Source organism: Etheostoma spectabile, chromosome 4 (assembly GCF_008692095.1).
Source record: "Etheostoma spectabile isolate EspeVRDwgs_2016 chromosome 4, UIUC_Espe_1.0, whole genome shotgun sequence".
Taxonomy (NCBI): Eukaryota; Metazoa; Chordata; class Actinopteri; order Perciformes; family Percidae; genus Etheostoma; species Etheostoma spectabile.
Genome location: NC_045736.1, coordinates 25,642,652 through 25,664,353, shown reverse-complemented (window position 1 = coordinate 25,664,353; position 21,702 = coordinate 25,642,652). Strand labels below are relative to the sequence as shown.

The 21,702-nt window shown below is 38.6% G+C and overlaps 1 long non-coding RNA gene across 1 annotated transcript; it reads left to right on the top strand.

Moving 5' to 3' along the window:
- Window positions 1-17,870: 17,870 nt before the first annotated feature.
- LOC116687906 (uncharacterized) lies at window positions 17,871-20,769 on the top strand. Its single transcript, XR_004331660.1, has 3 exons — window positions 17,871-18,069; window positions 19,020-19,024; window positions 20,759-20,769. It is a non-coding gene; the product is annotated as an uncharacterized LOC116687906 (long non-coding RNA).
- The last annotated feature ends 933 nt before the right edge of the window (window positions 20,770-21,702 follow it).

Here is a 21,702-nt window from a genome sequence, read left to right as displayed (position 1 = left end):
GGTTTCCATATCATTGGAGCTGAAATGTCAGAGGAGTAATGTGGACATTCCCTCCTGACACTGCAGACTTAATTAAAGATCCTGGACACATCTCTGAGATACCAGGAGAAAAAAACAATAGGTAGATGGGGATGTTTAGTTTCTGTGATGGTGGCATGCTCTTCTGCCACATGGCTGTAAAGACTGCATTTTAAAATAATGATATATATAAGATCATAAATAATAAGCCACTGTTGTTTTTATTGTGTCACTAATGATGTCTGAGGGACACCAAAGTCTCAGCTGTGTTGCTGTTGTTCTTCATCTTGTGTTAAAAGGAAAAGTCTGACATTTGGGTCCAGCTCCAGCCAGCAGCTGGCTAAGCACTGGAGACTGGAGACAGGGGAAACAGCCTGGTTTTGTTCAAAGTTAACAAAGTATCAGCACCTCTAAAGTGTACTAAAGAATACATGATATCTTGATTGGTTAATCTGTACAAAAGCCAACGTGTATAAATGATGAATTACAGTTTTACAGATGTTTATGTCACACTGCTTGGTTGGGAGAAGTACCTCACTGGAGTTTCTGCTGGTTGTAGACAGATTTTGTTACTTTTGGATGTCTCTGTCAAGGCAAGCTGTTTCTCCCTGTTTTCAGTCTTTTTGCTGACTTTGGGAAGTTAGTGGGCTGCTGGTGGTAGCTTCATATTTATCATACAGACATAAGAGTGTCATGTTCTCATTTAACTATCGGCAAGAAAGTGTACGTTTACCAAGCTGTCAAACGTTTCCTTTACCTATACCTACACTGTGCATGCTTTTCAGCACTCAGAAATACCTAATATTAGAAAACCACAGTGTATTCATGAGATGTACCTACACAGTTGCAACATTTACAGTGGCTTGAGAAAGTTTACACAGCCATGCTTAAGTTGATTAAAAAGAGGAATAAAAAAACATCTTTTGGAAATTAATCTTAATGCCTTAATTAAAAAAATAGGAAAATTCAGCCTTTTTAAGGACACCAATTTTCTTTGTGAATGAATATTGTATTGAAAATAAATACATTTTCTTAATTAAAATACAGGGGGCATAAGTGTATACACCCCTATGTTAATTTCTCATAGAGACAGGCACATTTTTATTATTAAAGGCCAGTTATTTCATGGATCAGGATACTATGCATCCTGACAAAGTTCCCTTGGCCTTTGGAGTTAAACTAACCCTATATCATCACATAGCCTTCACCATACCTAGAGATTGGCATGGTTTTATTTCAGTTAGCTTAATAGCTGGTTTGATTTGCATTGAGAGTTGATCTTATGGAAAGTTCCCCATGCCAATCTCAAAGTATGGTGAAGGGCATGTGAGGATGTGGGGCTATTTTAATTCCAAATTAAATTTTGATTTGTAATTATAAAATCACACATCTCTTCATCTGCAAATCCCAAAATCCATGCTTGCTGGGTAAAAATAGACAGTAGAAGCCACATGTAGCAAAATAATTATTGAAAGAGTAAGAAAACACAGTACTGAAACTGTAAAAGAGAAGACGAATAAAGTGCTTCGTGGCAATGGATGGTTAGTAATGTGAAGTCAGTGAAACTTTTTCAGCATGAAAAGAGAAGATGGTGTCGTTTTCAGTGGCATTGACAAAAGCCCCGTTGCCATTTACAGCTCTTTCAGTAAGAGCACTTTCGCGAGCGTGTGTTCCATGTTTCAAGTCCAACACACACTACTCTTGCTGTCTTATTGGATCCCTGTTTTACCAGATTTTCTGGATTTCCTCTTGAATGAAAAGTGCTTTTTAATTATAAGTATGCCATCTGTCAACATCAGCCATCATTTTCTGTTGCAGTTATTGCTGCTGTGGATGCTTTGGAAGTGTTATTGCTGTGGGTGTTGATTATAGATATGATAATGATGATACTGATTAGGGATGGAGTTGCTAGCTGGGGTAGTGACAATAATAGTTTTTGTACATATATGATCTAATAACATGAACTGGGACATACCAGGGAATGCTTTGTTTTCGGCTTTTTTGCTGGTTAATAAACAAGGGGTAATTGAACATTGAACATTGTCCGCAGAAACTGTAGCTGTTGGACTGACGAGCTCTCTCTGTAGAGAGCTAAGCTAAAATATCACAGCAAAAGGGTATCTCACCATAAAAAAATAAAAAATAAAATAGGATTTATCAGATATATGTTTTTACCAGGGGTGCAATGCAGTGTGCAATTGTTTTGTTGGTATACACCTTGGCGTTTTAATAAATTTGTACTGCTGGTGGTGAGATGAACCTAAAATGCAGAGGCAAAGGGGCAGGTTGGAGTACAAATACAGCATCTGGAGGAGAATGAGACAAGGCAGTGGAGGGGGTGAGGGCTGAGGGATAAGAAAATCAGCTTTTCAATTACATGAAAGCAATTGTTTTTATCTTGAGTGCAAGTTAATGAAACCAATTAGTCTTTGCAGCATGAACCCTCTGGCACGTCAGATAATCACCAGAGGCTCAGATAGTGCCAGTCAATTTTTAGCTTACTGCAGTAGAGGGGAAAAACAAACAGGGCCTTATCGCTCCAGCAGGCATTACACCTGGGGTTTACATCAACTTCAAGACCTCTTCACCTTTCCCGGTTACTCAGTGGCCATTTACATGAGGTATCCACAACATAACACTTCTCTCAACTACAAGCATATGTCCTTAGAACAACTTAATTAGCATTTGATTGAGAACTCTACCGGCAAATTTGAATATTTATCTGGAATAGTATTTAGCAGTCCTGAGGAAGCCAAGGCTTATATCTGCTTTACAAAAGAGTGTGCATTAGATGCATTGCTAGGCAGCACAGGTAGACAAAGACCTGCACATTGTTATCAAAATAAGTGCATTAAGAATTTCTCTGAAAGCCTGAACTTCCCTGGAATGAAGACACCTGCAGTGGGCTTTTTGTGTGACTCATAGTGTCTTCAAAAACAGTGAAGCAGAACCAGACAAGGCTGTAGTGCTCTGAAGGAGACTTGAATTCACAGTACACACACATGGATAGACATATTATTCAAATTATTATTCAGGGTTTATCTTGGAAGGCTCTAAACTATTTCACTAGAAAATTCATAATAACAATAACTTCATTCATGTAGCGCCTTTCAAAACAAAGCTGCTTAACAATAAAAAAGTAAGAATAAAAGTAAATGAAGTTCAAAACGGATTAAATTATGAAATACCGTTACAATGATTACCATAGGTTTAGAAAACGGTAAAAGATAAATGTGAGTTTTAAGAAGATATTTAAAATAGGGCAGTAAGTATTCAGTTCCACAGCTGACAAAGGCCAGGTCCAGATTTCTGAAAAATTAGGAACGATCAGGCTCATAGAGATTTAGCAGATCACAGAAATAGGCAGGAGCCTGATCATTCAAGGCTTCAAAAACAAGCAGTAAAATCTTGAACTCAATTCCAAGAATCCCAGGTAACCAGTAAAGGGGAGCAAAGATTGGTGTGATGTGATGTGTTTGGACAGAGTCTATTAGTCTAGTAGCCAGCCCATAGAGCCCCATTGTGAACCCGGAAATGTGAGTACACCAAAGTTTTATTGCGAAATGTGAAGTATGGTCCCCAGTATACAGAAAATGACGGATGCTAATTTGCATATGTTGAGCAATTTGCATAGTTAGCATAATTAGCATTAGTAGTTAATCGTCCAGTTTGACCACATATTTTGCACTGTATGGCCATTCTACAATATGTAAGTGGTTTTAGAGGATGCTGATTTCTTTTCTGGCATTTTGAGATTTCAAAGAGCTAATTTTAGGACTTATTGTGATTATTTAGGTAAGTTCCAATTACTTTCAGGCGTAATTATAGGTTATTTTATGTTAAACACAATCTTACATTTCAGAATTAGCAGAATTGGCCAGGTCGACACTAGATTTTGCCTGTGCCATCAGTTTCTACAATATGGAATGATTTAAGAGGTTTAAGAGGACGTTAAATTCAATTCTGGCACTTTCAGACTTCAAAATGGTAATTCTATAACAAATTTGGATTCATTTAGACACATTTTTTTAAACTCAGGACGTTTAGGTTATTTCATGGTAAACACTATAACCTTACATTTCAACTCTTGCTCTTGATGTGAATGTTGATGACCTAAATTTGTTGACATTTTTTGAGGTTAGGTCATGTTTTCCTGCAAATAAGATGTGGCAGCTAGCTGTTGTAGTTGTAATAAGTATGTAGTAAAGCAAGGGAGCATAGTCTAGTTTTAAAGTAGTTGAAACATTTTTATTATGGAAAACGTAATCATTAAAGAAAGTAGTTTCACCAAATAGCATATCATCCTTAAACAGAACGCCGCCGTTATTAGCTCATAGCCATATCGAACAAGCTAATCACAAACCACCAAAACTTTAAGGAACAATAATTTTTGGTACAACATAACTTAAGTTGTTGCTCTGCAACAGAGCTTGTTGGTAAAACGATCTGTCCTGCGCATGTGCAAGATGTTCCGCATGCACAGATGATACCATGATGAACGTGGATTTATGACCTTACGATACTGCACAATCTGTTCCCGTAGATAGTTAAAGAAGTCCGTTCACCGCCACTGGAAAGCTAACTGTAGTTTAGCTGACAGCTAATTCAGCTAACCCAGCTGAGAAGCATGTAAAAGACCCTCAAAACTGAAAATAACTGTTGAAATATATAACAGCTGTTACGTCAGTTCTACTTGTGCTCATTTAAGGAAGTTTTTCCTCGCACTGTTGCACTGTTGCTTGCTCTGGAGAAACTACTAGAACTGTTGGGACCTACTCTATCTGTAAAGTGTCTCGAGATAACTCGTTATGATTGATACTATAATAAAATTGAATTGAAATTTAAAATACAATCCTCGAAACATGGTCTTTATTATACTGTAAAATCTTAGTTAGCTGTAGCTGCTTTTCGTACTGTGTTACTTTGAATAACGTTATTTTAGGCTGAATCAAACTGTCAGCTAGTGATTAGTCAAAATAGCTGTTAGCTAAATTAGCATCAGCTTGCCGGTGCAGGCTAACCGTTCCTTAGCTAATTCATGGTTCCAGTCTGCCATACCCAGCCACCAGATGTTGTCATTGCGTCCCAGCTCATTTATCGTGTTTGGCCATCGTCTGGGACAGTGGTGCATCTTGCAGCCAGCATAGGACGTCGGCTTAATTGTTACGACACCCAAACATTTGTTGTCTTTGACAGATATTTGCAGGTGTCTGCAAAGGACCATGAGAGACATAGAAGAGCAGGACAGAGCTCCACAGAGTACAAGCTCTCATTGACTACACCTCTACCTAGTCGAGACAAAGTCTTGAAAGGACAGCACAACAAACAAAGGCTGAGCAAACTCCTGTGTACTTTCAATGTAGGAAATAATATCATGATGGTCAGTAAAGCTGACAGCATTGCCACTCATGATGAGGCGGATATATCACTTATAACTTACATGTTGTCAGACATGGGGCTTCAACTGTTACACATTCTCAGTGATGACACAGATGTCTTGTGCTTTATGCTTTATTGGTGTAGAAGGCTGGTATAATAACTAACCTACAGATAAATGGCACCATTCTCAGCATAAATGCATTGCAGAGAATCTGGGTGACCAATGTGGTTCCCATTCTGGCAGCATGCTCTTTCGGGATGTGATTCCACCTCATATCCTGTTGGGAAGGGGAAGGTGTCTGCACTCAATGCCATAAGAGTCGTTCCTGGTAAGCTTCTCCACTGCATTGGAGAGGCAGAAGCCCCAAAGTTACAGATCACAAAAGCAACAAGGGCTTTCTTTCTGGCTCTGTACAATCAGAGGAACTTTGTAACCTGATGCAGCCAGGTATGGATTACCAAAAAGCGCCAAAGGTCCCCAGCACTGAAGTCACTAGCTTGCTTCATGGAGACGTGTCCCCTACAGGCACTGCTATGGAAAGCAGCAGACCATCTTTACTATCCTCTTCTTTTCTGTCATCATCTTCTCCAGACCTTCATCCCTCTCTTTGTGCTCTTGGGTGTTGTATAAGTTGATGCAGCACACACATCATTGCCTTTGCAGAAACACTAATGGTAGGCCTACGGCCAGACCTACAGCTGTACAAATGCACTTTGCTGATGTGCAAGGTTTCAACCCGGCTTTGCAACCACAGCTGACAAGTAACAAAACAGGAGGACAACTGGACTTGAATCCTGGGTGGGCATAATCAGTTCCTCTCCTTCCTTTAGGCCCATAGTCTTATCTCATCCAAAATAAGGAGATATCCACAGCTGGTGGATCAGGCTGATGAGCTGCCTTTTGTTAATTAATTGTGAGTCATAGCAGTATGCTTGAAGGTGGTAGCCAATGTGTGCTTGTGTAGTGCGGAGGTAAGGCCCTCTTGGTTAGCCTTGCGTCTGGCGGGCTGACTCGGTTGGCCCAGACCAGTTTTAAGCTTCAGCTTAAGTACACCCTGAAAACAATGCATCAACATTCACAAAAGCACTCATGATTCTGAATGTAAGATGTGTTTACCATAAAAATAACCTATAATTATGCCTGAAAGTAATTGGAACTTACCAAATAAATCACAATAAGTACTAATATTAGCTCTTTGAAATCTGAAAAAGCCAGAAAAGAATCAGCATCCTCTAAAACCCCTAAAACCACTCACATATTGTAGAAATTGGCCATACAGTGCAAAATATGTGGTCAAACTGGACGATTAAGCTAATAATGCTAATTATGCTAATTATGCAAATTGCTCAACATATGCAAATTAGCATCCGTCATTTCCGTATACTGGGGACCCATACTTCACATTTCTGCAATAAAACTTTGGTGTACTCAACATTTCCGGGTTCACCTAGTTGGCTACTAGACTATATCGTATGACAGAGAGTATGAGCAGTGGCAGCTGTCCACGGTGCTGAACTCAAACTGCAGCGTATATAAAATTGCACTTGGTGGGGAGTTGTCCATGGTGCTCAACTATCATGCACAGAGACCTTCTCATTGGCAACAGAAACACAGACAACTGAAAGGATAACCCTGACACAATCTGTGCCATTTAACTTGAACTTGTAGTTTATAGCATATTCATAAATCAGCTTTCTAACAGCTACATGGAAGAATCATGAATAATGAATCTCCTTTGTTGTAACCTAAGTTCATCTGGATTGTTATCCAGACATTTCATTGTGAATGTTTAAGTATGTTAAAAATGCTTCTAGCAAATAGTTTATGCATTCAGTTTAATTTATAAATTGATGCTTACGGAGACCAGGCAAAAAAAGGCACTGAGTGATCCAGAATTCAAGTGAAAAGGTCAGAACTTCGTGGAGTTACAGCAATAGATTGCCAGCACATTGATCTGACAAAGGATCACCTTGTGTTTCTTGTTTTAATACCAACTATCGATTGACTGACCTTCATGTACATAAATGGACACTACCCTCAATGTGGCCAGCATGGATTATTTCCACTTATATCTGTTTGTCAAAGCTCTTAGAACCCCAGCTTGTCAATCAATAGTCAGAACTGCATGGGGATCTTTCGATCCACATCAAAAGTAATGAAAAACAGTATTAGGTGCATTGGCTTCAGTCAGATTGTTGAGTGCATGAAGGAAAGCGTTCTGTATTGCAATGCCTTTTATATAATAAGTATAACAAGTACAATTATAACCAATACAGTATCTCAATAAGCAGTTTTTGCACAGATTTGGGCAATAATAGTTAAAATCTGTTTTAAATTATGAACCATTTATTAACGTACTAACAATGTATGACAGGAATTATATGACAATATTTCAAACATTTATAGTGCAGTTGCTTAAAATGTCCTGCTTTAATTGGACACATTTATTAAAAGCTTAACTACAGCCAGTAAAAACTAAGTACTTATTGAAGCAACATACATAAAAGCTTGCAGTGTAAAGTTAGTGAAGATTTTTGGCTCTGGTACCCAGAATCTAGAGGGAGATAGAAGTTTGATGGTGAAGTACAGAAGCTCCAACTAGGTCAGAACTATTCCTGGTCTCCCACCATATGCTAAAAGGTGCTACAGTAGCAAGTGGAAAAGTAAGAGTATAGCTGCAAATCCATCAGCTGGTACTACAGGTATTCAAACCTCGGGGTGCTGCCAGTGTCCAGCAGCTGGTCAGCCATCCAACTCTATAATACTGGACCTGCCTAAAACCCAGTCCAACAAAAAAGAGAGTGTTGGCCAGCATGCATATACCAGCGGCTAGCTGATTCATCTATTCTTTGAAGCTGGTTTTTATTAACAGGGTGCGAGCTGAATAAGAGCTTATACCAAATCAATACATCAGGGGATGAGAATCAGTAACGTGTGCTAAAATCTCTGAAAATCCTAAATCAATTTCAACTTTTTCTGTGGACTTGATTCATGTTTAAATCTGACATTAACCTAAAACCGCTGTTGCTGCTCCATCTGTCCTACCCCTCAGCTTTACAACACACACACACACACACACACACACACACACACACACACACACACACACACACACACACACAAAACACCTGAATTGGATGAGATGTGGTGAGTCTATAAAATATATTCTGGAGACGAGGGCCACTATGCAAACTACAATGTGGTTGTGTACAGATGGCATTGAGAGGCGGCCCATGCATTTCTATGTTTATGTACAGTGGCTTGAGAAAGTTTACTAACCCATGCTAAAGTTGATTAAAAAGAGGAATAAAAAAACATCTTTTGGAAATTTATTTTAATGCACTGGGAAGAGCAAATCATGTTTAAACATGCAAATTTCCAGCAAATTTTAAATATTCCTCATGTTACTGTATTTTGTGAACAGTGAACTTCATTACATTTTCAATGTGCTATTTACTTTTGTTAGGTTGCAAATGTTCCACCTAACAAAAGTTCCTTTGCGAGACTATTTTGTAGAGCCACCGTCGCTGTGTCTGAAGCTCAGCAATGTGCAAAATGATTGTGATTTCTTTAAAGATATTCCAAAAAATATTCAAAGTATGTTTTTTTTTCTCCTGTCCTAGAATGTGTCTGTGTGGTGTAGCCAGACCTTACTCCACAGTGCTGTGGAGATAGGTATGACAACAAGATTCTATGTTACATATTACCATAATTACAATATTTAAATGTAAAAATGTAACCACACATTGAATTATTTTCACAGAACTAATGTTGAAACAACCGCCTATTTAGAGTAGAGTTTAAACATCTAGATGCACAGATGTTTCTCAAAGCTGTGCCAAAGGCATGGCTCTAGGGATGGCAATATTGGTCGTTCAGTCAGTCGATCAACCACTTTGGCCGAGACTGAATTTGTTGGATGGACTACCTTGAAATTGTGTAGAGACATCATGGTCCCCTGAAGATTAAGCCTTCTGAATGTGACCTCTTGCGTCATCTGCAGGTCAAAAACTGTCCTGTGAAATATCTCAACCACTACTGGATGAGTTGGAACATTGGCAATATACAGACATTCGTGGTGAACCCGTGGCTTTTATTCTGCAAATGTGGTTTTGAATGAAATACACAGAGCTGCTAGCATGGCTGTGGACTCTAAGTTTCACCTCTAAATTGCCGCCTTTTCTCACTTTACCTGCTCTCTTTGTCCACTACCTTTCTTCAAACAGGGAGAGATTTTGTTCACCATATAAACAAGGTTGCAGCCTTCTGAACCAAACACCCCGTACTCCCCTCACTTTGCATATAATTTACCCTTTTCCTCTCGTCTTTAGTGCTCCAGGGCTTTTGATCTTTTATAACAAAATAGATGGAGGATGACGTGGGTGATTTTGTTTGGGTATTGTTTGGAAAGTGACACACACCAGGGTTTGACAGAGAGGCACAGCAGGGACAGGCTCAGGCCTGTTTGCCCTATAAAGAGATATCGGCGTTTTGACCATAGGGGTCCCTGGCCGTCATTAATGACCTTTTCAAATACACAGACTGAATACATTGTATTGCAACTGCACTGTCAAACCTCTTGCTAGCATAGTTCGGCTTTGTTCTCTGATGTGTTAGGGATGCATAAATCAAAGATTTAAAGATTCTGATATCTTGCCTTTTAACACAGACACAGAAACGAAAGAACCAAGCATGAATGGGAAAAAAGCTGCTGTGCTGTTTGTGACATTTAACATCAGTACATTGCCAGTACATTTTGTCAAGTATCTTGTTACGAGATGAATCATTATTTATTAGCAGCTTCATTCAACTTACAATATGTGTACAAGTTTATATGATTCAATAAATTACTTAATAGTATGTTGTAAACATTTATAGGCTTTCTATGAGGCCAGCTAGAGGATGAGTATAGTTGCAATTTGGATCAACATTCATCTTCCAAACTGTATTCTTATTAAACTGCATTCAAATCAAATTGATCCAATGAATTAATTTGGGCAGTTATGACACAATTTAACAATATCAGTATTATTTAGATTTAAAGATTAAAGAGTTTTTTAAGAGTTAACTTTGCTACTCTTCACAGCCAATTCAAAAAAGGAATCTGTAGAACTATCACCTCCACAACAACGTCCTTAAAGTTTGGAGCTTGTACGTGAATTTTGGAGCTGAACGCACTGAAAGTGATTATGTGCCATGAGTGATTATAGGTTAATGTGAACAGAAAGTGACAGTAATAAAGCACAGCAGGATGAACAGACAGACTGACTGGCAGGGAGAGCGAGACACTTCCACCCTCCGAAGCATTACTTCCCAAATTTCCATTTCAATCAGCGGCAGCCTCATGGGCGATGCCTGCATGTGTGGGCGGAGCCCATCCCCCTCATTGCCAACAGTGGTTAGCATCGAGCAACACAGCCTGGCGTCTCTGCGTTGTGCTCCTTCTGCTGTAAGAAACTATTCAGAGTTTGCATGCAGCACAATCTCCATCCTCCCCATCCTCCATCTCCCAATCTCGCTATCTCTCCCCCACCCCTCTCCCTTTGCAAACACCTCACTATCTTTAAGCACAATGTGATAACACCAAAACTTTCCTACTTTCGTACTACACATAGAAGTTGGAAGCCTTACTAGACTTTCCCATAGTCATCACTATACTAAGTGGAAAATAATTGAATGCCTCAAACTATAAGGACTACTCTGTAGATTCCAGTTTGCCCCTAAGGCGTGTTTCCCCCTAGCTCAGTCATGGGTCATTTGAGTTGGTCATTACACATTAATGTCTTCTGGCCTTGGAAGTGGAGATCTTATTTAGGGGTGTAATCTAGCCATAATAATATGGGTTAAAAGGTGACTGCAGCTCCCTTAACAATAAGGCTGTCTCTTCTATGTCTGTGACACGCGTTGTATGCCCGGCCATGCTGAGGAGTCGAAGCCGTACTCTCCGTCTGTAAGTGGGATGCACTGATGCTCACTGACATAAATAGGTCCCGCATATTTGGTAACACATTGCCTGGATATATTTGGATGCATTGCAATAAAAACTCCATTTGCTCTCTTTCCCTTTTATTTTCTGTGTTTTACATAAGACAGTCAGAACAAAAAAACTTTTTTTATCTGTGGAAATTAATTGTTGTGCTACAACTTCTCAATATTCCCCATTGTTCATCCAGGAACCGTCACACATCAAATCCACTTTAATACAAATGTGCTTAAGGAGAATCTGGAAAAAGTGATCAGGAACAAATTAGGATAGAGTAAATCTCTCTCTCTTTTTCTGTGCCTCACTCTCTCTCTCTCCCTGTGTGCTGTCAATACTGTAAGTAAGATGAAAGGGCTGTTTAGGTCAAATACAATAAAGATATGTCTGCCTCCAGGCCCAGTGACTTAGGATCGATGGCTGCCAGGCATGTTTTCCAGTAACTAACATACATGAATAACATTAGAAGATGGATCTGCAATTAGTCACAAAGATTTTCTCCCATAATTTGAGATCAGCCATGCATGAGGAGAACTGTATCTTGCTTTGTTGTGCTCTTTGCGGTCAAGGCTGAGGATTAAGGGCATCTGCTAAATATCAAAAAGATGATTCTTTACATTGACACACCCATTACATTGGATTATTTTTGTTTGATATAGGGGCCTGTGCACTAATATGTACAGCACAGCTCCATAAAAAAATATTGATCTGTCTACAACAGACGAAATACAAGCACATGCACACAATCAACGAGAGACAGTGGTTATTTACCCTAGCTAAATCAGTTATTCAGTTATTTTTTAACATGGTTACTTTTGAAAACTTTGGATTTGACTTGAATGTTTATCTTGTAATTTCTATGATGACATACATTGCCACTTTGTCTTTAAATACCAACAATTCATTATACTGTTAACTAGGGTTAAAATAAAAATGAAAAACACCATGCAACAAACAAGCATTCACACTTCCCTACTCCAGTCCACAGTTGAAGAATGATCAATATCAGAGATGAGAGAAGAGACTCATGGCTGAAAGAATACACAACGCTTACAAACCTATTGTATTGTGATGTAGTGTAAAAAAGTGTGTTTTTACAAATCTTAAATGTGTTATAGAATGGTCTGTTATACAACAGTCCATTGTTCTTTTATTTTTTTGCAATTGGTAATGATCCATTGTATGTTCTTTAGCTGCAGAAATAGCTGTAAAACAAGCACGCAAATCAGTTTTTGTGTGTTGTTTTAATTTGTTAAAAATCTTAGTTAGGTCCATTAATAACGCTTTGAATGTTTGTATTAATTAACATAAAACTATGAATTAATTAATGAACACATTGTGGCACAGATTAATGTCTTAATGCAAACTAAGTATTAAACAGTGCGTTTGAAAAGTGTTTAATAAGTAGCTTAACACCAGGTTAAAAGTGTGTTTTGTCACTGACCAAGGGTTGTGGTCAAAAGTGTGCTCTGTTGCACATGTAACCACAAACAACAGCGATGTCACGGTGTGGCCAGCATACATTAGAATTCACATCAACATCACTACAGTAAGGTTAAACCACAAAAACAAGATTGTACACCTCAGCTCAGATAAAGTAATTTCAGCAAATGCCCCAAAATAATCAAGTGACAAAGCCCCCTAGCGGCGGTTACACTTGTCCTTTAAGAAGGTCGGGATGGATAAGGAGACAGCTGTTTTTCTTATTTCTTATTTCCCACCAATAATCAACATGGGATTCTTAAATCCTCGACCACGATTGTTCTGTAACCTTGACCACATAGTTATGATTGTAAGCAAGGTCCAATGACCTTAACTACATCTTGGTTTTAACCCAAACCAAGAAATGACATTTCAGATTTACATATTTTTAAATTTCTTATTCAACAGTGATATCTAATGGTTTTGAAAGGTGCAATTACAGAAGACTATGTAGCATGTTAAGTTAGAAAAGACCCACAGAGAGTGGTGGAATGTACTGTAACTAAGTACATTTACTCAAGAACTGTACTTGTGAGGTATTTGTACTTTACTGGAGTGCTTTCTATTCATGCCACTTTCTACTTCTACTCCACTACATTTCAGAAAGAAATAGTGTACTTTTTACTCCACTACAGAAGGGCACAGACAGGGCAGACAATCATTGAGGCTGGTAAACACAAGGCAGGAAGTAAAACAAGACCCGACAACGGAGAAAACAGACTTCGAAATAAAACAGTTAACTGAAACACATACACAACCATAACACATCTACACGTTCATTTAAGTGAGTAAACACTAGATTTTTTTACAATACATCAATGAAAAAAACATAAAAGCCATACTAATAAAATATGTTTGATTTAAGTTTTAACCTATCCTGTTTTTTATCCTTTAACAGTTTCAGTCTATTATTGTCAGTCTTCACTCCAACAGCATGTTGGTACATATAAAGCAGTGAGATGGAATGACTTGATGTTGGTGTGAATATCTGGTATCAAAGCTAAATATGTGTCTGTCTTTTGTTGTCAAGTCTATCTCATTGTGCTGGTGTGCATATCTTTCTTTGCATATTCCTGGGCACATTCTGTTCCCAATCATGTGGATTCAGCATTGTGTTGCTGTATTTCTATGTGCACATTCTGTGTGCAAATATGCTTACAAGACACAATTCCAGTTTTTGTTCCCCTTTCTGCTGGCATAAAAATGACATATTCTTAAAGCACATGGCTTTTAAACAAGCTGGGCAAGTGTTTGATGTGTAAATGTGTATTCCAGACAATGTAAATTGAATGCTATCAGCTTCTCAGCATCTGTCTGTCAGAGATTTGACTTGTCACCAATGTTCTTCTCTTTCATCTATGCGTGCTTCTCTCTTATGTAGGTTTTCTTTCTGCCTTGACAAGAAAGCAAACTGGCAAGTGTGGCCTGAGGCAGAGCAAGTGAGCCTTTGTTAAAAAGGTTATACATTTGTGCTCATGCCGATAGAAAACTTAAAAGCCCAGTGGCTTAGTAACTGTTTTAAATAGTTTCATAGGACAAAGTGATCACATATTCACCTGAATATGACAAAGAAAGCCGTAGAATTAAATACTAGAGATGGTCGGTCTTGTCACTAAGAAACAACTTTATCTCTAACATTATATAAATGGGAAATGTTTTATTAAAAGTATATGTGTTACTTTAAACACACACACACATATATATATTTATATATATATATATACAAATATATATATATATATTTATATATATATAATTTTGATAAATTAATACTATTGGTCACCCAACTCTGTGGGTTTTACAAATATTTAAAGGTCTCATTACATGGTACTCTTTGAGTGCTTTTATATAGACCTTAGTGGTCCCCTAATACCATTCCTGAAGTCTCTTTCCCAAAATTCATCCTTGGTGCAGAATTACAGCCACTAGAGCCAGTCCCATAATGAGCTTTCCTTAGTATGTGCCATTTCTGAGTCTGTAGCTTTTGAGGAGGAGAGAGGGGGGGGCAAGGTGGAGGCTGGGGGTGTGGCCTTGACCAACTGCCACTTTGCTTGTTTGAAATCCATGACGTTTCTCTGTCATGGCTGGGCCAAATTCTTTGGACGGGCAAAGCAGAGAGGTCATAAGGGGAAAGGTCCAAATTGGCCCATCTGAGCTTTCATTTTCTCAAAGGCAGAGCAGGATACACCTATTGCCATTTCTAGCCACTGGGGGGCCATAGGCAAGCTGGGGGAACAAATATTAATGTTAAAAGAAAATGTAATCCAATGGGACTTTAAAACAATGCGGAGGCAACTGACATTGTTGAAGGTAAATTACTTAATAAAATGTTTTCAAATGAGCGTTTTTCATTTCCTGAAAAGCAACGGTTTTGGACACAAGGTTTTTGTCCGACAGCAACGTTAAATACTCTACATTTACATGAAAAGGCAGTTAAATTGGCATTTGGCATTTAACAAATTCCTTGTTTTAATATCCAATTATTCAATAAATAACCCTAAAGTGCCTCTCCCCCTGCATGTTTGAAAGGTGGCTGTAAAAAGTTTTGACTCTTGCTTGGATTTGTGACAGTTTCAAGCAATTGCAATGTTTTCTCAGTGGGGAAAAAAAGTATTGGAATGGCCAAAGAAACCTCATTATAATGCACTTCCACTCCCCATCTGTGAATTCAATATGTGCCAAACAAAAAAATCTACAACACTCAGTTCTTCTGACAGTGAGAGAGTATGAGATTGCTCTAAAATTCACAATCCTGCTCATCAGCTCAGCATTTTGGATGGACAGACAACTGGTAGATTATGTGGAAGAGGTGCTATGAGAATTTTAAGTGGATGTTTTAACTTTATGTGCAATGAAAACGTGTCACTATTTACTGTAACTAACATGACCTCAAGCTGACTTATGTTTAAAGGTGCAAATTATAAATGTTTTAAAGACACCTTTCAAGTTGAGTGTCTCAAAAGACTGATTTTAGGTAAAATGTCACTTTTACATTTGCAATTACAATGAGTTACAACCTATAATGTAATGAGACCTACTGTATGCTTCCCGTAGCTTCAGCATTCATATATTCACACAGCTGTGAGAATCACTGCAGCATTTACTCAGACTTTTTATCAAATAAAACGTTTAAACAAGAAACAAACATTATACTATCTATGTCTTGTCCCATCAGGCAGTCAGGCCTAGTTTTCAATATTTTAAATATTAAACAGAAAGTTTTACGTTTAATCTTTTTTGATGTTATACACACACACACACACACACACACACACACACACACACACACACACACACACACACCAGCCCTGTCTCCTAAAAGTTGCGTACCCATACAACTAGACGCATTCTGCATTCTCTGTTTTGAGAGTTTCCCATGGTTCTTAGAGTGCTTAGGTGCAAATGATATTTTACGCTCATTTGCATTTTAGTGACACCATTGCCTTAATTATTTGCATAAAGCTTAGTGGTTGTCAGTTGCAGAAAAGGAGAGATTACTAAAGCAAGACTTAGAGGATCAGTTTGTCACTAAAATGAGAAGAGATGGTCTACCTTAAAGGTCAGCCCAACTTACAGTTTTTTTCAATTGCTTAAGCACTATTTTGAAAGCAGGGACAGATTTTTTAAAACATTACACACAATTAGCACAATCGCACACCCAATGTGCAGATCACCTCAGACCTACACAGAGAAAGTGCAAATACACATTAAGTTTCCCAAACACTACCCAATATCAATGCTGCAGACTGAGGAAAATATAATTTATTTCTCTCCACATACCCAAATAAGTCAACATGTCAACATGGAGAATCAACAACAAAACGTGTTCTGGACAAGAGCAGAGCGGTGGAATAACACATTGTCCCAGATGACAATGTATTGCATCTGGTGCATTTGGTTAACTGCTGTGACGATGTTGCACAATCGGTCCACAAATGAGAGAATGTGAGGTGTGTGGTAAGGGCCCATATTGGCTTGACGGAGGAGGGCCCTATCCTGTGTTATGGCAGCACAAAGGGTGATGTTGCCCCTACATTGCCCCAGGACATTGACTATAGCCCTGTGGCCAATGATATTTCTGCTTCTCCTTTTTGTTTTTGTAAGGTTGAACCCTGCCTCCCTTATGTACATGTATTCATGCAAGATTTCTTCAGCATCCATCTGTAAAACTCTTTGAAATACAGTGAAAGAAAAGAATGTTTATTTCAGGATGGATCTAGTATACAGTCAGTGCACTTTTAAAAAGGTCATGTGTGCAGTATGCAACATCACAGTGCTAGAGTGAAAAATACATACGTACCTCCACATTCTCATGCAGCAGCCGTTTAACCCTCTCTGAATTCCGCTCAATAAACTTGTTTCATTTGAACCTGATATTTTTTCAGGATGCGTGCCAGAGTTGACAGAAAGACCTGACGGACATTATTGAAAATGGCATGGTCACCGATTATGTTGGCTTGGATTTCTCTGAGCCTGACAGCATTATTAGCCAAAACTATGTTTATGATCTCTCTCTCTTGTTCTTGCGTGAATATGGGACCCCTTCCTCCTTGTTGTTCTCGACCCTCAATCCTATGTAGAAAAATAATACATGTAACCTACTGTAACATGTCACAGGAAGGGGTATCAAAAGTGCCGATATGGTCCATAAGATAAGCAGCTGATTACTGTAACTGTAGACAATTTTTTTTTGACCTGTTTCTTTGTCAAAATGTCCTTGTGACAGATGCTACTGTATATCTGCTAAGATTTGGCTGAACTCTTAGTCAAGCCTTCCTCAGCGTCAATCCGTGGTTCACAACATGGTCCAGTGTTGCACGAATTTAATCTGGTAAATTTGGTCCTCTTCTTCTTTGAGCACATTCTCCGGCTTCAGGTCTTCCTCTTTCTCCACCTCGGCCTCTACCTCTGGTTGGGCCTCCAGTTCTTCCTCCTTCTCCTCCTCTGTGAATTCCCGCTCTTACTCTCATTCTCATTCTCATTCTCATTCTCATTCTCATTCTCATTCTCATTCTCATTCTCATTCTTCTTCTTCTTCTGACTTGTTCCATTTTGGTTGAAGGCAGGTGAACTTACCTGCTGCATTTTATGTAGTGCTTAAACCTGATTGGTGTGTCTACAATTAAGCAATCATGTGTTTGCAAACCTGGTGGCTGTGTTTAACCAATTAGTTCATGGGTGTGTTCAATTAAAAGCCATTGCATTGAAAGTGACATCATGATACATTTCTGTGGCAAATGCATACAAATGTGTTTAGTGTTTTGCTGTGTGTTTAGTAAGACAGTGTGTTTAGGAAGGCATCTGCTGAAAAAATAATCCTATTCATTAGCATGATTGCCGCGCTGTTTAGTTCAAAAACATCAAAAACACCAAAGTACAAAAACATAGCGGACCAGATGCAAGCTTTTATTTTTTTAAAGTTGAAGCTTGCAGACAGCACGCAGCTGGGAGGGCATGAAACAGGAGGTCTACAGGCTGCAGCCGTACCCGACTCAAATTTCCTCTTGGTCCCGGTGATTATTTGTGAAATTGTGCAAACGACAGCCTTTTCAAGGCATTTGAGATGGGAGGAGTGGTAGCAAGCTCCCAAATTGACGCTCGTCTGAGAAATTGAGTTTTGGATAACCTATGCTAAAATATACAATGACTGAGGAAGCCTAGTGACGAGTTCATAGCAACCAGATCATTGGTTGAATTTGTTATTACCCAGTTTGCTTTGTTAAATGGTCTTACTGTTTTATTGATTCATTTCATGTGAATACTAGTTTACTAGAGGAGTAACTTAGTATTTGAAGTAATGCAGTAATTCAGGAAGTGTGCATTTAGTTTCCATGCATGTTGTGTTCCCACAACAATGTTAGTGAGCAAATCTACTGGAATGGCCACCATAATTGTGGAGTGTGATGTGTAAAATAAGAAAGCAGAGGTTAAATCATGTATGTCATGGCTGTAAAAAACAATTGATATCTGTACATCTTTGCCAAACGCAAACCAGTACAGAAGACATCAATAAATTGTTCCTAAGTCGTTTTGAAGGGTCATAGAAAAATGTATTATTGGCAAAGGGAGTTTTTTTTTTTTGACTAAACTCCTCCAGCCTCTTAAATTAAAAGAAAATCAGTATATTTCTGGTTTTGTTGCCGAAACCTAACTAAGTAGTTGTAGTTTGCTTTAGTTTACAATGTTAACCACATGCTCAAAATGTAATTGAAAATGCGCTTTAGTTGTATGGGAACATGTTTTTTTCAGGAGACAGGGTTGCACACATACACACACATACACTATTAACATTTAAAAGAACATGAGAAAAAAAGGAAATTGTTGTAAAGTTCAGTTCAGAATTTCTTAATATTCTTGCATGCGTCTTTCTGTACAACCCTCAAGAGGCAGAACTACAACACACTGAGAAAAGCTTTGTTACAACCTCAATATATTTCCTCTTTTCGTTAAGCTTCTCTGAACACCTGTCTCAAATAATATCTATACTGAAAAGTGAGTGAATGCCCCTTTAGTTCCCTCAGGGCCTGGAGTGTATGATGTGTTTGTGTGTATAGTACCTACAGTAAAGATTAAAAACATATATGCTGTGTTCTTGTATACTTTCTTTTGTAAAAAACAGCCTTGGGGAAAAAAACCAATAGGCTCACGACCCCTATTGGGTGATTTGAAAACCATCTTAAAGGTCACAGCCAGCCAAACATCTCTCCCTCCAGTGTCGCCACTGTATGCTAAAGTTGCTACCACCACTGTTTACTTCATAACCCAAGACATTTGTTCATTTCATTTGTGGCTTTTAGAGGAACTAAATATCCCAGAGATGTTTAGCCCTTTTCAGTGTCTGATCTTACCACGAGTTCATTAAAAATACATGATCAGCATTCCAGCTTTGGCTGTCTGATAACTGCTTTTCTATCTCCCTCTTGCTACCATCTGATGGAATTAAAAAGTTGTTATTAACATGACTAATTCCACCCTCAAGGGGATTTAAATTCCCACAGTAAGATGGCAGCTTGTCAGGAAACACTTATCAGTGGCCGCTCTATGTAAGTGTACAGTAATTTATTTCCAGCATTGTGATGTCATGTGAAATGTACCATGAACTCAAATCAGGACATTAAAAAAAATGCAATTTGGTTAATGCCATACATATAAGTAGTTAGTATAGATCTTCTGTGTTCAAATCATTCAAGCTGATTTAAACAGTCAAGTTCTTTTTTTTAATTTAATTTACAGAGCATATTTAAATAAAACACAGAGCTTTTAAACTTCACAGAGCGGTTAAACTTGATAAGCAAAACGAGGAAAAGTAGAAAAAAAGCTTTAAAGGAAAATAGGCTGAATTAAAGCAATTATCTAGTTATGTTAATTGTGGGGACTCAAAATCAAAAGATGGGTCTTAGATAATATTTTTATGTGGCAATAAATGGGGTAGACCTGACAGTGAGGGGTAAATTGAGGGCAGCAATGAACAAGACTAAGCGATCACAGCCGGGCTGATGGCTCTGTGAAACTGTATTTAAGCACAACAGGGCTTTAAAAGGGGACAATGCTGTTTTTTAAGCTTAATTTACTTTAAATGAACAGCTTTGGAGTCAATGGAATGGTTATATGACTTTTTTCGAGTTGAATGGTTGTTGTCTCGCTTCCCCCTAGCGCCGTTGAGCGGAAAAGCCACCCTTGCAACTTTAGGCCGTCGAGTCGCAGGACTCAACGTCAGAAAATATTGCGTGATATCAGGTCTCGCAATGTCACACATTGCTTTGCTACATACGGCCATTCAGGAACTTGTTATCAAGGTAGCGATGGAGTTCTTCCGAGTCTTTCACATTATCGTCACGGCTGAGCCGGCAAAAAAGAAGCAGAAAGCTAGGAAAGCATTGTCTGAGGAACAGAGAAAGAGGAAATGACAGGCTGACCGAGTAAGTAAACATCGGAGATGCCAAATATCTATTCCGAACAATTGACTGAAAAACCTGTGAGCAAAAAGCAAAACAGCGAAGAAATGGTCAAAACTGCATAGCGCCCATTTAAGATTAATTGGCGTTACAGAGGAAAAGTCAGGGGTTTATAAAATTATTAGGATTCATCGCCTGGGAACCACAGATGTCTGTACAAAAGTTTGTGCAAATCCTTCTTGTAGATGCTACAATATTTCACTGTACAGTATATGTGAAGAGTTTGACATGCTAGTTGTGCTAGATAAAAAAAGAAAAAAGCACAGTAGTATGTACCCAATTCCATAGTAATCAATCAAGTTGTTTGAGAGAAATGTCATCATGTTGATTGCAGTAAACTAAAAGACAAAAGTCATTAGGATTCATCCTCTGGGGACCAGGGGTGACTGTACCAAGTTCCATGGCAATCCGTCAAGTAGACGCTAGATATTGTAGTCTGGACTGCTGGACCGACTGACCGACACACTCACTTTGCAATGCTTAGAGCTGTTTTGCTAGGGTGGTAAAACCTCTCAATAACCTATGGATTTTGACCAGGAAATAGCCCACCTATATCTGTCACTTTGTGTGTATGTGTGAGAGAAAGAGAGAGAGAGACACACACACACACACACACACACACACACTCACACTCCGATTTCAGTATTGATATCACAGATTTCACACACCAGGCACCAAACTGTCTGAACACTTTAAAAGAAGCCCCTTGCAGCAATAAAGCCTCTGTCTTATGCCAACAGAGACTCATACACATTCAATCAATGGCAGTCTTTTCTAATTGTTTGAAAAGCTTTTGCTGTACCACTGTGAAGCACATAGTGCTTCTGATATCGATTCATGGGAAATGCCTCTTCCTATGTTTGTCATTTCGTTTTGGTTGTTTCTAA